The sequence below is a fragment of the Phallusia mammillata genome, chromosome 1, assembly GCF_965637545.1.
Source record: "Phallusia mammillata chromosome 1, kaPhaMamm4.hap1.1, whole genome shotgun sequence".
Classification (NCBI taxonomy): Eukaryota; Metazoa; Chordata; class Ascidiacea; order Phlebobranchia; family Ascidiidae; genus Phallusia; species Phallusia mammillata.
In genome coordinates this window covers 7,405,960-7,419,196 of record NC_137252.1, presented here as the reverse complement: position 1 = coordinate 7,419,196, position 13,237 = coordinate 7,405,960, and the positions used below count along the sequence as shown (strand labels likewise).

General features: G+C 41.6%; 1 long non-coding RNA gene across 1 annotated transcript; it reads left to right on the top strand.

Annotated features, from left to right (window-relative positions):
• The first annotated feature begins 39 nt into the window (after positions 1 to 39).
• LOC145209064 (uncharacterized) lies at positions 40 to 4,590 on the top strand. The gene is made up of 4 exons (XR_013854997.1): positions 40 to 103; positions 489 to 2,887; positions 2,970 to 3,045; positions 3,172 to 4,590. It is a non-coding gene; the product is annotated as an uncharacterized LOC145209064 (long non-coding RNA).
• Positions 4,591 to 13,237: the final 8,647 nt, after the last annotated feature.

Below are 13,237 nucleotides of genomic sequence, written 5' to 3'. Positions count from 1 at the left end.
CAGCGCACAGTGAGTTTTTGGCGTGCCAAAGTCATTCCATTCCAAGTCATTTGTCTCGTGGTGTTTGCAGTGTGCGGAGGTGGAATCATCAAGCAGTTACAAGGTAAATCAAAGTTTTGTGTTTAACTATGCTACACAATAGGAACAGCTTCAACAATATTGTAGTGTATGCGGGCATTCAACCCATAACTAAAACATTTCTTTGCCGTATTTATTTGTTGTAAATAACCTTATAGTGGTTTAATATGACAACTTGACTAACTGGCATTCTAAGGTTGTAACGTTGTACGTTCACACGATGCCGTTATTGCAACGCATCGTGCTTTGGGCCTTGTGACGTCACACAAGCGGGCGCGTTTTTTAAATCAGCGTGGCTTGTAAAATCTGCAACGCGTTGTGTAGTTTCAGACTTGTCGGCCTAGATCTATTATTACAACTTGCACAGCGCAGTCTGTTACGCGTTACGTAATGTGTTGTTTTACTTGCAGAATCAGATGTGCTTCTGCTCAACGTTCTCTTCCACCATCGTCAAGCAACTTCAAATATTTTACTTGTATGTAAACAAATAGGAGTCTGTCGTGGGTCAACCGGGATTGCGGAATTGTTAGGCCTAACTTAGGTTAACTGGCGCTAGGGTTGAGTGACCTATTCTTTGTTCGAAGAGGACCCGTAAAGGAAGTCTTCTTCGGTCAAAGAACGGCCCAAGTCGGTATGAGTGCTACTATGTCAGCAAGTTGGCGCTAGGGCTACAATTAGAGTGGCACTCGTTAACTAGGGGTAGGTTATAGTTAACATAGGTGGGGTACGTTTGGGATTCGCGCGCCACGTAGGGACTCTAGCTTAGATCGATTTCTAGTTAGGTGTGGCGCGTTGCTAAATGGCTTTAGCTAAAATAGGGTGCGCATAGAAACACGGCCTGGGCATGGCCTCCACTGCATTGCATTGGCCGCGGTGCAGACGACACCGAGTAGGGACACCGCTATTTCCAATGAAGGCTTTGGCTCGAAAGCCAGAGGAGACCGGCTTTGCATATAGCCCGAAAAGTTTCGTGATCCACCCTGGTAGGGCGCAAACTGTTGTTAATTTTTTCCCCAGCCTTGCGTTTGCCTAAAACACTTGGGTCCTTGCGGGGGGGACTCGGAGGGCAAGGGACAGTAACACGTTGTTGAGTTATACGACTTAAAACGTTACTGTCCCCTTTTAAACAAATTTCTGCGCTTATGCTAACTGTAAAGTTAGGGACCTTGTGGATTTTTTATCGGGCTTTGACCAGCTTGTTTTATCCTTGTACATCCGGCTCAAGGTATTCTTTTCTAAAAAGAAGCCGCGAATTGGTTATCAAGCATGCGATGTAATAACTCCAATTAATCACAATATTAATGTTAATCACAATATAATTTTTATGCTAAAAATCTCGCTTGATCAAATGCCCCAAATTTCCCATGTTGCTGGTTAAACCCATTTTTTATTTGTGGATTTAGGCCAACTAACTTATCATTTACTTCAGTTCCGTATTTCTGCTTGACCCGGCCACCCAGTCATTATGGGGCAGTGACAATTGAGTGGTTGTAAAACACGACAGACTCACCTTCTACTTTTCTAGGCTAATTTGCGACGGTTGTATGCAGGGCAGGTAGTTGAGGCTAGTTTGTGTACTTTTACATCGCGCGCGTAGGGACGATGGCGGTTCCGACGTTTTTTTTAGATTCTTATCGAACGAAGCAGACAAACAACCGATTCGTTACCAAATTCACAGACTCTGGTTTCACATCAAAAGTTAATTATATAACTATTATAACCTGTAAACGAAAGTGTTATATTTCTCTGTCGTTTTCCCTCTTTCATCAACAATACTGTGTGCGGAGTCCACTTTTTCTATCCTTTGATTTCTTTTGAAGTAGACCAGTTCTTGGGGGGTGTTGTGCCTTTTTACATCAGCCGACAGGTCCTTTTTGATGTTATTGTGTTTTTTTTATCCCTCGTCGCTTGCTCTAACCATGCGGACCGCCATCGTCAAGCGTTAAAAAAGTTTAGTTGTGGCAGAAGTCGGGTTTGCTGTTGTCCAATTCCAAGTCTACTTGCTAAATCGTAAGTTTCTTGTTGTTGATCCAGTTTATTGTTGAAAACTGATATTGATTTTGTTTTTGTTTTTCAGCTGTTCGGTGAAAATATTGGCGTTTTAAAAAAGGAAATTGAAAAATGTAAAAATACTTTTAAAACAAAAAACTTTTGAAACCATGCCATGCAATATACGATTTCAGGTATATTTAACATTTGTATTTCTTAACCCTTACGTTGTTTCTGCAGGAAACATTTTTTACAGGTTTGAAACTCTTGTTTTGTTTTTCAGATTTTCACATTATTTTCAGCAGGATTAACAAATCATTTTGTTTTTCAGGTTCCGGAAGGTTTTTTGAAATATTTAAATTGACAACACTTTGTTTTGTTTTTCAGGTTTTAGGATTTTGAACCTTGTTTTGTTTTTCAGATTAGGGGTTCGTTAATAACTTCTGTTCTGTGGGTGTTGGAAAAAGTAGAGTTTTAATTTCCAAACAATAATTATTTTCTTTTGCAGGCTGAACCAAGCCTGTTTTTGTCTACAGGTGTTTAGGGGCTTTAATACATTTTCTGGTGTGTTTTGATATTTAGAACTTACCGTCTTTTGTTTAGTAACTTATACTTATCTAGAAAATATACCAGTTAATTATTTAAAGATTAACCTTCTTTTTTGCAGGTTTACCAAACTGTTTTTGTTTTTCAGCTTTTTAGGTTTAAACAGTGTAGAAATTTTGGTTTTATAATTCCACAGCTTTACTAATTAACATTTTAATATTGCAAAAAGAGGAATAACCAAACAAAAATAAAACTGTCACTCGAAAAATCCAACGTAAGTATGGCGAAATTTTGGTCCGTACAGTTTTATTCCCCTTCAACACAAAGCAAAATTAAATTTCTAATTTGTTTTTCAGATGCTTTAACGAAGAGTTACGTCACACCACGTTCCAGCAAACGACGGCGACCGAATGATTTCAACCACAAAAAAAGGTGACTTTACTTCAAACTCTAATGGATTTTGTATCCAAAACCAATGAATGAAATTGCACGACTTAACTAAAATTTAGATTAAATTGCTTTTTTTAGTTGAAGTTTAACTGATTTTCTATATTTCAGACGTCGTCCTCACTTCATTGGTGTCCAACGCACGGCTGCCTTCAGCACGGGAGTTCTCCCCGACATCATCGTCGATGACGTTATGACGTTCGGTCAGATGATGACACCTGTCGCATAACATCATCTCATCATCACACTGACGTAACGTCGCACAACGAATTTATTTGGTGCCGCCCAGAAGATGACGCCACCACATTCCGTCAGATGTCAACACTCCATGTTGCCATTGCAACTTCACACGCCACACTGACGTAAACAACTAGACGTCAAGCTGGGTTCCATTCTGGGGTAAATCGCATTCTGACGTCATGCGATTCCACCGCCTGGTTGAGCTCTTGTTCAGGAACTGTTGTTGCCCCTTCCCCCCAAGTACTTTTGACAGAACGATGCAGGGCAATATTATTGTCTTACACGAAAACACGCACACACCAACACAGCGTCATGTTATAATCGAGAAGGTTTATTCAACAAAAGCAATTTGCTTCTACGCGATATTCCATGCATCGTAACATGCTTTAAATGGACTGTGATGATGTTTTAGTCATAGTTTTCCGATTATAAACCGATGAATTTTACTCACAACATTGCTGTTTGTGCTTTTGCACTCATTCTCTCTTACTTCATAAACTAAACCTTGCCTCATTCCTTTGGCTGTTTTTTACTTTCATGCAATTTGTTGTCAAACTCGCAACACAAGTTTGGCAGTATTTGACTTGTTCGTTTATGTCCGTCTATCGCGGCAAGGCAAACGACAAACTAAAGTCTGCGCCGTCTACATATTTACATTTCACTGCAAAGTTGCAACATTAAGCCAAAGCGCTATGCTTCGTGTACATATTTTGTGTTGTGTGTTGTGCTATTACCATATTCAACCAGAGGCGCTATAAAGCTGTTTTTTCTTTAATACGTACCCAAAACAGTTGCTTATTGTTGACAGTTATGTTTTATGTACATATGTACCAGTTATGGTCGTTTGTTGTTTTCTTCCGCTAGAGGCGTCTGACATGTTTGTTTGATTAAGCTATTACTTATGCCATCAAAAGTAAAGTCTAGTTTAATACGTAAAAGCTGCTATTAATGATTCTTGAAACGCAACAAAACGAATTTTTTTTTACATTCCTGCCCTTTGATGCTATCTTACTCCAATCAATTGCCGTTCGTTGTGCTTTGCTTCTTGGAAGTTTGCCAAACTTTGTCACCTCACAGCGCATTTTAACACAGTAAGAAATGACAATTTGATTCTTAGCTGAAATACTGTTTCACTGTGTATGTGCAAAACAAGTATGTTTAAATTTTAGGGGCGCTTTCCTCTGACGAACATGTTTATGTCTACTTTATGACGTAACATCCACCAACATCTGTTCAATATTCTTTTGCATTGTTGTTGTCGCGAAAAATGAATACATGAATGAGAATTTTGATGATTTGATTATTGTGCATTGATTAGTAAGGTTTCATTATCATGTTCAGTTTGTGGGAGATTAAATGTGTTTGTTAGTTTTGGAAACATAGGAGCTAAGATATCAATCAAAATCAAAGAGAGGAAAAGGGATACAATTCGCATGCAAACTTCAAATGTGAAAAACCAAAGTCGTAGTGAGAATAAATTTCAACAGATAAAGATCACCAACACGCGTATTGAATGCGAGGATTAGCATTGAAACTAAATATTTGATGGACACGAGTTCGTTACAACAACTTTAAGGGTTCACCAAACCAAAAAAGGTTGAAGAGCACTGCCCTAGATCACCTAGCTCTAATATAATGACTACAAGTTAATACACCGTAAACATTTTTATAACAGCAATGTGATAGATTAGATGGTACGATAGTTTTTGATGCGAAAATTAATTGTTTGACTGAAGAAAAGTCTAGTATAAATCAAACTAATAGCATAGACATGTTTAAGTAAAATAGTGACAAGACAGGTGCCTTCACGTGGCGTCACCGTAAGTAGCTGATGGATAAATACCAAAGGCGAAACCGAACCTGCACTACACGGGCACTCTCTCGTGCAGGCGTTCAGAAGCGGTCTGTAAGGAAAGTTGGCAGCACTTCGCTTGTCACCTTCCGACCCAGAATACTGCAACTGAACGTCGAAGGACTTACCAACAGCAAACTCACTGTCATCGAGCAGCTGGCATACACTACCAAAGCCCTCGTCATCCTGCTTCAGGAGACCCACTGCCTAACAACAGACAAGCTAGTGATTCCCAATTTTACACTAGCTGGCTCAATCTCACACCGTAAACATGGCCTTGCCACATTTGTCAACAACGGGTGTAGTTGGAATCTCGTTGATCAATCTTCGAACGACTCTGAGACTGAGTGGATGCGCGTAGACGTCGCGGATGTAAAGATCGTGAATGTGTACAAGCCTCCGCCCTCGCGGCTTACACCAACGTCGATACCAGTGTTCGACCCACCCTGCCTATATGCCGGTGATTTCAACTGCCAGCATGAGGATTGGGGTTACAACACCAACTCACCAGACGGAAACACCTTAGCTGATTGGGCGACGAACAACTCGCTCACCCTGCTTTTTGATCCGAAGGGACCAGACAGCTTTCACTCCGGTCGATGGAACACCGATACCAACCCCGACCTGGCGTTTGCGAGTGTAGGCGTTGATAGCCAGCTTCCTGAAAGACGAGTACTTGGAAAGTTCCCTCGGTCACAACATCGTCCCTCGCTGATATCGATGCTCAAACTCGTTACTTCAGTCCCGAGCGCACCGATGAAGCGTTGGAACTTCCGCAAAGCTAACTGGAGACTCTTCCGTCTTCTGACCAACAAATTCACATGCCGGCTCCCCTTGCCAAATACCACTCAGGTGGACAAGGCGTAACAAAATTTCTGCAGCATCCTTACAACAGCGGCAAAGAAATCCATACCACGTGGTCGTCGAAACAACTACAAACCATGCTGGGACGATGAATGCGAGAATCTCTACAACGCTTTCCTCCAGTCTCCACCGGGCCCCGAGTCTGACAGGACAGCTACAGTACTGCTTGACAGACTTGGAGAAAGGAAACGGCAGCGTTGGCAGGAGGCAATCAACAGCATCGACTTCTCGCACTCCAGCCGCATAGCGTGGAGTACGCTAAATAATCTAACTGGCAGGACAAGACGCACCTCTCATACATGTCCCGTTTCTGCAAACAAAATCGCATCACAACTCGTGAAAAACGGGATTTTTAGAGAGAAGGACCGCGAGTCATTGAGACTCGTGCGCCGAGAAGTGTCCAACCTCTGGAGGCTGCCAACACCTAGCGACCAAAGTATCTCTGGTGACTTTACACCGGAGGAGTTCGCCGCAGCCCTTAAGCACACAAAGCCAGCAAAAGCTCCTGGCCCTGATTCTGTCTGCCCAGAGCTTATACTCTACCCTGAAGTCATGGCCAAGAGGATACATGTCTTCCTGTTTGCGTCACCTACACATCCCCAAGATCTGGAGAAGAACCCTAGTTGTCGCAATCCCTAAACCGAACAAACCTGTTAGCGATGTGAAGAGCTACCGTCCCATATCTTTGCTTTGCACCCCCTTTAAGATATTCGAGCGTCTTATCTACTTCCGCGTCGAACACGTCATTGACCCATCGCTCCCTCCGGAACAGGCAGGATTCAGACGTGGGAGATCGACCGTGGACCAAGTCGGATTGAAACTGGAATATTCCCACGAAAACCTACCGAAAACCGGATTTTTCATCGATTTTTTGACCCCCAAAATTCGAAAAACGGAAAGGCTATAGCCTTAAGGTTTTGTCAAAAATCGGGTCAAAATTTTCGATTTTAAATATCGGTTTGATCCGGTTTGGATGTTCGGTAGGAGGCAGAAACCGGTCAAAACCGGATTGAAACTGGAATATTCCCACGAAAACCCACCGAAAACCGGATTTTTTATCGATTTTTTGACCCCCAAAATTCGAAAAAACGGAAAGGCTGTAGCCTTAGGGTTTTGTCAAAAATCGGGTAAAAATTTTCGATTTTAAATATCGGTTTGATCCTGTTTGGATGTTCGGTAGGAGGCAGAAACCGGTCAAAACCGGATTGAAACTGGAATATTCCCACGAAAACCCACCAAAACCGGATTTTTCATCGATTTTTTGACCCCCAAAATTCGAAAAAACGGAAAGGCTGTAGCCTTAGGGTTTTTTCAAAAATCGGGTCAAAATTTTCGATTTTAAAAACCGGTTTGAACGTGTTTGGAGGTTCGGTAGGAGGCAGAAACCGGTCAAAACCGGATTGAAACTGGAATATTCCCACGAAAACCTACCGAAAACCGGATTTTTCATCGATTTTTTGACCCCCAAAATTCGAAAAAACGGAAAGGCTGTAGCCTTAGGGTTTTGTCAAAAATCGGGTCAAAATTTTCGATTTTAAAAACCGGTTTGAACCGGTTTGGAGGTTCGGTAGGAGGCAGAAACCGGTCAAAACCGGATTGAAACTGGAATATTCCCACGAAAACCCACCGAAAACCGGATTTTTCATCGATTTTTTGACCCCCAAAATTCGAAAAAACGGAAAGGCTATAGCCTTAGGGTTTTGTCAAAAATCGGGTCAAAATTTTCGATTTTAAATATCGGTTTGATCCGGTTTGGAGATTCGGTAGGAGGCAGAAACCGGTCAAAACCGGATTGAAACTGGAATATTCCCACGAAAACCCACCGAAAACCGGATTTTTCATCGATTTTTTGACCCCCAAAATTCGAAAAAACGGAAAGGCTTTAGCCTTAGGGTTTTGTCAAAAATCGGGTCAAAATTTTCGATTTTAAATATCGGTTTGAACGGGTTTGGAGATTCGGTAGGGGGCAGAAACCGGTCAAAACCGGATTGAAACTGGAATATTCCGGCGAAAACCCACCGAAAACCGGATTTTTCATCGATTTTTTGACCCCCAAAATTCGAAAAAACGGAAAGGCTATAGCCTTAGGGTTTTGTCAAAAATCGGGTCAAAATTTTCGATTTTAAAAACCGGTTTGAACCGGTTTGGAGGTTCGGTAGGGGGCAGAAACCGGTCAAAACCGGATTGAAACTGGAATATTCCCACGAAAACCCACCGAAAACCGGATTTTTCATCGATTTTTTGACCCCCAAAATTCGAAAAAACGGAAAGGCCATAGCCTTAGGGTTTTGTCAAAAATCGGGTCAAAATTTTCGATTTTAAATATCGGTTTGATCCGGTTTGGATGTTCGGTAGGAGGCAGGAACCGGTCAAAACCGGATTGAAACTGGAATATTCCCACGAAAACCCACCAAAACCGGATTTTTCATCGATTTTTTGACCCCCAAAATTCGAAAAAACGGAAAGGTTATAGCCTTAGGGTTTTGTCAAAAATCGGGTCAAAATTTTCGATTTTAAATATCGGTTTGAACGGGTTTGGAGATTCGGTAGGGGGCAGAAACCGGTCAAAACCGGATTGAAACTGGAATATTCCGGCGAAAACCCACCGAAAACCGGATTTTTCATCGATTTTTTGACCCCCAAAATTCGAAAAAACGGAAAGGCTATAGCCTTAGGGTTTTGTCAAAAATCGGGTCAAAATTTTCGATTTTAAATATCGGTTTGATCCGGTTTGGATGTTCGGTAGGAGGCAGAAACCGGTCAAAACCGGATTGAAACTGGAATATTCCCACGAAAACCTACCGAAAACCGGATTTTTTATCGATTTTTTGACCCCCAAAATTCGAAAAAACGGAAAGGCTGTAGCCTTAGGGTTTTGTCAAAAATCGGGTAAAAATTTTCGATTTTAAATATCGGTTTGATCCTGTTTGGATGTTCGGTAGGAGGCAGAAACCGGTCAAAACCGGATTGAAACTGGAATATTCCCACGAAAACCCACCAAAACCGGATTTTTCATCGATTTTTTGACCCCCAAAATTCGAAAAAACGGAAAGGCTGTAGCCTTAGGGTTTTTTCAAAAATCGGGTCAAAATTTTCGATTTTAAAAACCGGTTTGAACGTGTTTGGATGTTCGGTAGGAGGCAGAAACCGGTCAAAACCGGATTGAAACTGGAATATTCCCACGAAAACCTACCGAAAACCGGATTTTTCATCGATTTTTTGACCCCCAAAATTCGAAAAAACGGAAAGGCCATAGCCTTAGGGTTTTGTCAAAAATCGGGTCAAAATTTTCGATTTTAAAAACCGGTTTGAACCGGTTTGGAGGTTCGGTAGGAGGCAGAAACCGGTCAAAACCGGATTGAAACTGGAATATTCCCACGAAAACCCACCGAAAACCGGATTTTTCATCGATTTTTTGACCCCCAAAATTCGAAAAAACGGAAAGGCTATAGCCTTAGGGTTTTGTCAAAAATCGGGTCAAAATTTTCGATTTTAAATATCGGTTTGATCCGGTTTGGAGATTCGGTAGGAGGCAGAAACCGGTCAAAACCGGATTGAAACTGGAATATTCCCACGAAAACCCACCGACAACCGGATTTTTCATCGATTTTTTGACCCCCAAAATTCGAAAAAACGGAAAGGCTTTAGCCTTAGGGTTTTGTCAAAAATCGGGTCAAAATTTTCGATTTTAAATATCGGTTTGAACGGGTTTGGAGATTCGGTAGGGGGCAGAAACCGGTCAAAACCGGATTGAAACTGGAATATTCCGGCGAAAACCCACCGAAAACCGGATTTTTCATCGATTTTTTGACCCCCAAAATTCGAAAAAACGGAAAGGCTATAGCCTTAGGGTTTTGTCAAAAATCGGGTCAAAATTTTCGATTTTAAAAACCGGTTTGAACCGGTTTGGAGATTCGGTAGGGGGCAGAAACCGATCAAAACCGGATTGAAACTGGAATATTCCCACGAAAACCCACCGACAACCTGATTTTTCATCGATTTTTTGACCCCCAAAATTCGAAAAAACGGAAAGGCTGTAGACTTAGGGTTTTGTCAAAAATCGGGTCAAAATTTTCGATTTTAAATATCGGTTTGATCCGGTTTGGATGTTCGGTAGGAGGCAGAAACCGGTCAAAACCGGATTGAAACTGGATTATTCCGGCGAAAACCTACCGAAAACCGGATTTTTCATCGATTTTTTGACCCCCAAAATTCGAAAAAACGGAAAGGCTGTAGCCTGAGGGTTTTTTCAAAAATCGGGTCAAACTTTTCGATTTTAAAAACCGGTTTGAACCGGTTTGGAGGTTCGGTAGGGGGCAGAAACCGGTCAAAACCGGATTGAAACTGGAATATTCCCACGAAAACCCACCGAAAACCGGATTTTTCATCGATTTTTTGACCCCCAAAATTCGAAAAAACGGAAAGGCTATAGCCTTAGGGTTTTGTCAAAAATCGGGTCAAAATTTTCGATTTTAAAAACCGGTTTGAACCGGTTTGGAGATTCGGTAGGAGGCAGAAACCGGTCAAAACCGGATTGAAACTGGAATATTCCCACGAAAACCCACTGAAAACCGTTTTTTTTATCGATTTTTTGACCCCCAAAATTCGAAAAAACGGAAAGGCTATAGCCTTAGGGTTTTGTCAAAAATCGGGTCAAAATTTTCGATTTTAAAAACCGGTTTGAACCGGTTTGGAGGTTCGGTAGGGGGCAGAAACCGGTCAAAACCGGATTGAAACTGGAATATTCCCACGAAAACCCACCGAAAACCGGATTTTTCATCGATTTTTTGACCCCCAAAATTCGAAAAAACGGAAAGGCCATAGCCTTAGGGTTTTGTCAAAAATCGGGTCAAAATTTTCGATTTTAAATATCGGTTTGATCCGGTTTGGATGTTCGGTAGGAGGCAGGAACCGGTCAAAACCGGATTGAAACTGGAATATTCCCACGAAAACCCACCAAAACCGGATTTTTCATCGATTTTTTGACCCCCAAAATTCGAAAAAACGGAAAGGTTATAGCCTTAGGGTTTTGTCAAAAATCGGGTCAAAATTTTCGATTTTAAATATCGGTTTGATCCGGTTTGGATGTTCGGTAGGAGGCAGAAACCGGTCAAAACCGGATTGAAACTGGAATATTCCCACGAAAACCCACCGAAAACCGAATTTTTCATCGATTTTTTGACCCCCAAAATTCGAAAAAACGGAAAGGCTGTAGCCTTAGGGTTTTGTCAAAAATCGGGTCAAAATTTTCGATTTTAAAGATCGGTTTGATCCGGTTTGGATGTTCGGTAGGAGGCAGAAACCGGTCAAAACCGGATTGAAACTGGAATATTCCCACGAAAACCCACCGAAAACCGAATTTTTCATCGATTTTTTGACCCCCAAAATTCGAAAAAACGGAAAGGCTTATAGCCTTAGGGTTTTGTCAAAAATCGGGTCAAAATTTTCGATTTTAAATATCGGTTTGATCCGGTTTGGATGTTCGGTAGGAGGCAGAAACCGGTCAAAACCGGATTGAAACTGGAATATTCCCACGAAAACCCACCGAAAACCGAATTTTTCATCGATTTTTTGACCCCCAAAATTCGAAAAAACGGAAAGGCTGTAGCCTTAGGGTTTTGTCAAAAATCGGGTCAAAATTTTCGATTTTAAATATCGGTTTGATCCGGTTTGGATGTTCGGTAGGAGGCAGAAACCGGTCAAAACCGGATTGAAACTGGAATATTCCCACGAAAACCCACCGAAAACCGAATTTTTCATCGATTTTTTGACCCCCAAAATTCGAAAAAACGGAAAGGCTATAGCCTGAGGGTTTTGTCAAAAATCGGGTCAAAATTTTCGATTTTAAATATCGGTTTGATCCTGTTTGGATGTTCGGTAGGAGGCAGAAACCGGTCAAAACCGGATTGAAACTGGAATATTCCCACGAAAACCCACCGACAACCGGATTTTTCATCGATTTTTTGACCCCCAAAATTCGAAAAAACGGAAAGGCTGTAGCCTTAGGGTTTTGTCAAAAATCGGGTAAAAATTTTCGATTTTAAAAACCGGTTTGAACGGGTTTGGAGATTCGGTAGGGGGCAGAAACCGATCAAAACCGGATTGAAACTGGAATATTCCCACGAAAACCCACCGAAAACCGGATTTTTCATCGATTTTTTGACCCCCAAAATTCGAAAAAACGGAAAGGCTGTAGCCTTAGGGTTTTGTCAAAAATCGGGTCAAAATTTTCGATTTTAAATATCGGTTTGATCCGGTTTGGATGTTCGGTAGGAGGCAGAAACCGGTCAAAACCGGATTGAAACTGGAATATTCCCACGAAAACCCACCGAAAACCGGATTTTTCATCGATTTTTTGACCCCCAAAATTCGAAAAAACGGAAAGGTTATAGCCTTAGGGTTTTTTCAAAAATCGGGTCAAAATTTTCGATTTTAAAAACCGGTTTGAACGGGTTTGGAGATTCGGTAGGGGGCAGAAACCGGTCAAAACCGGATTGAAACTGGAATATTCCCACGAAAACCCACCGAAAACCGATTTTTTCATCGATTTTTTGACCCCCAAAATTCGAAAAAACGGAAAGGCTATAGCCTTAAGCAAGATTCACACCAGACGCGGTTGGCGGATAGCGACGCGTTTTTGCGTTCGACGGCAAGCGACGGGGTATTCACACAAGACAGCGACTTGCCGTGACGACGTGATTTTCTCGGTTGAAGCGGCTGACGGCAAAGTTAAATCAGATTTAACTTTTCCGTCAGCCGCGCTAGACTGCTGGATGAAAAACTTGATATTCGGCGGATGTTCGACTTGTTTACGATACATTTCTGCGTGATTTGGGTCTTTTTGTTTGTAGGTGGATTGTTTTATTGTTCTCTACCAGAAAAATAATAATGTGATTTTAAATATCGGTTTGATCCGGTTTGGATGTTCGGTAGGAGGCAGAAACCGGTCAAAACCGGATTGAAACTGGAATATTCCCACGAAAACCTACCGAAAACCGGATTTTTCATCGATTTTTTGACCCCCAAAATTCGAAAAAACGGAAAGGCTGTAGCCTTAGGGTTTTTTCAAAAATCGGGTAAAAATTTTCGATTTTAAAAACCGGTTTGAACGGGTTTGGAGGTTCGGTAGGAGGCAGAAACCGGTCAAAACCGGATTGAAACTGGAATATTCCCACGAAAACCTACCGAAAAGCCTTAGGGTTTTGTCAAAAATCGGGTCAA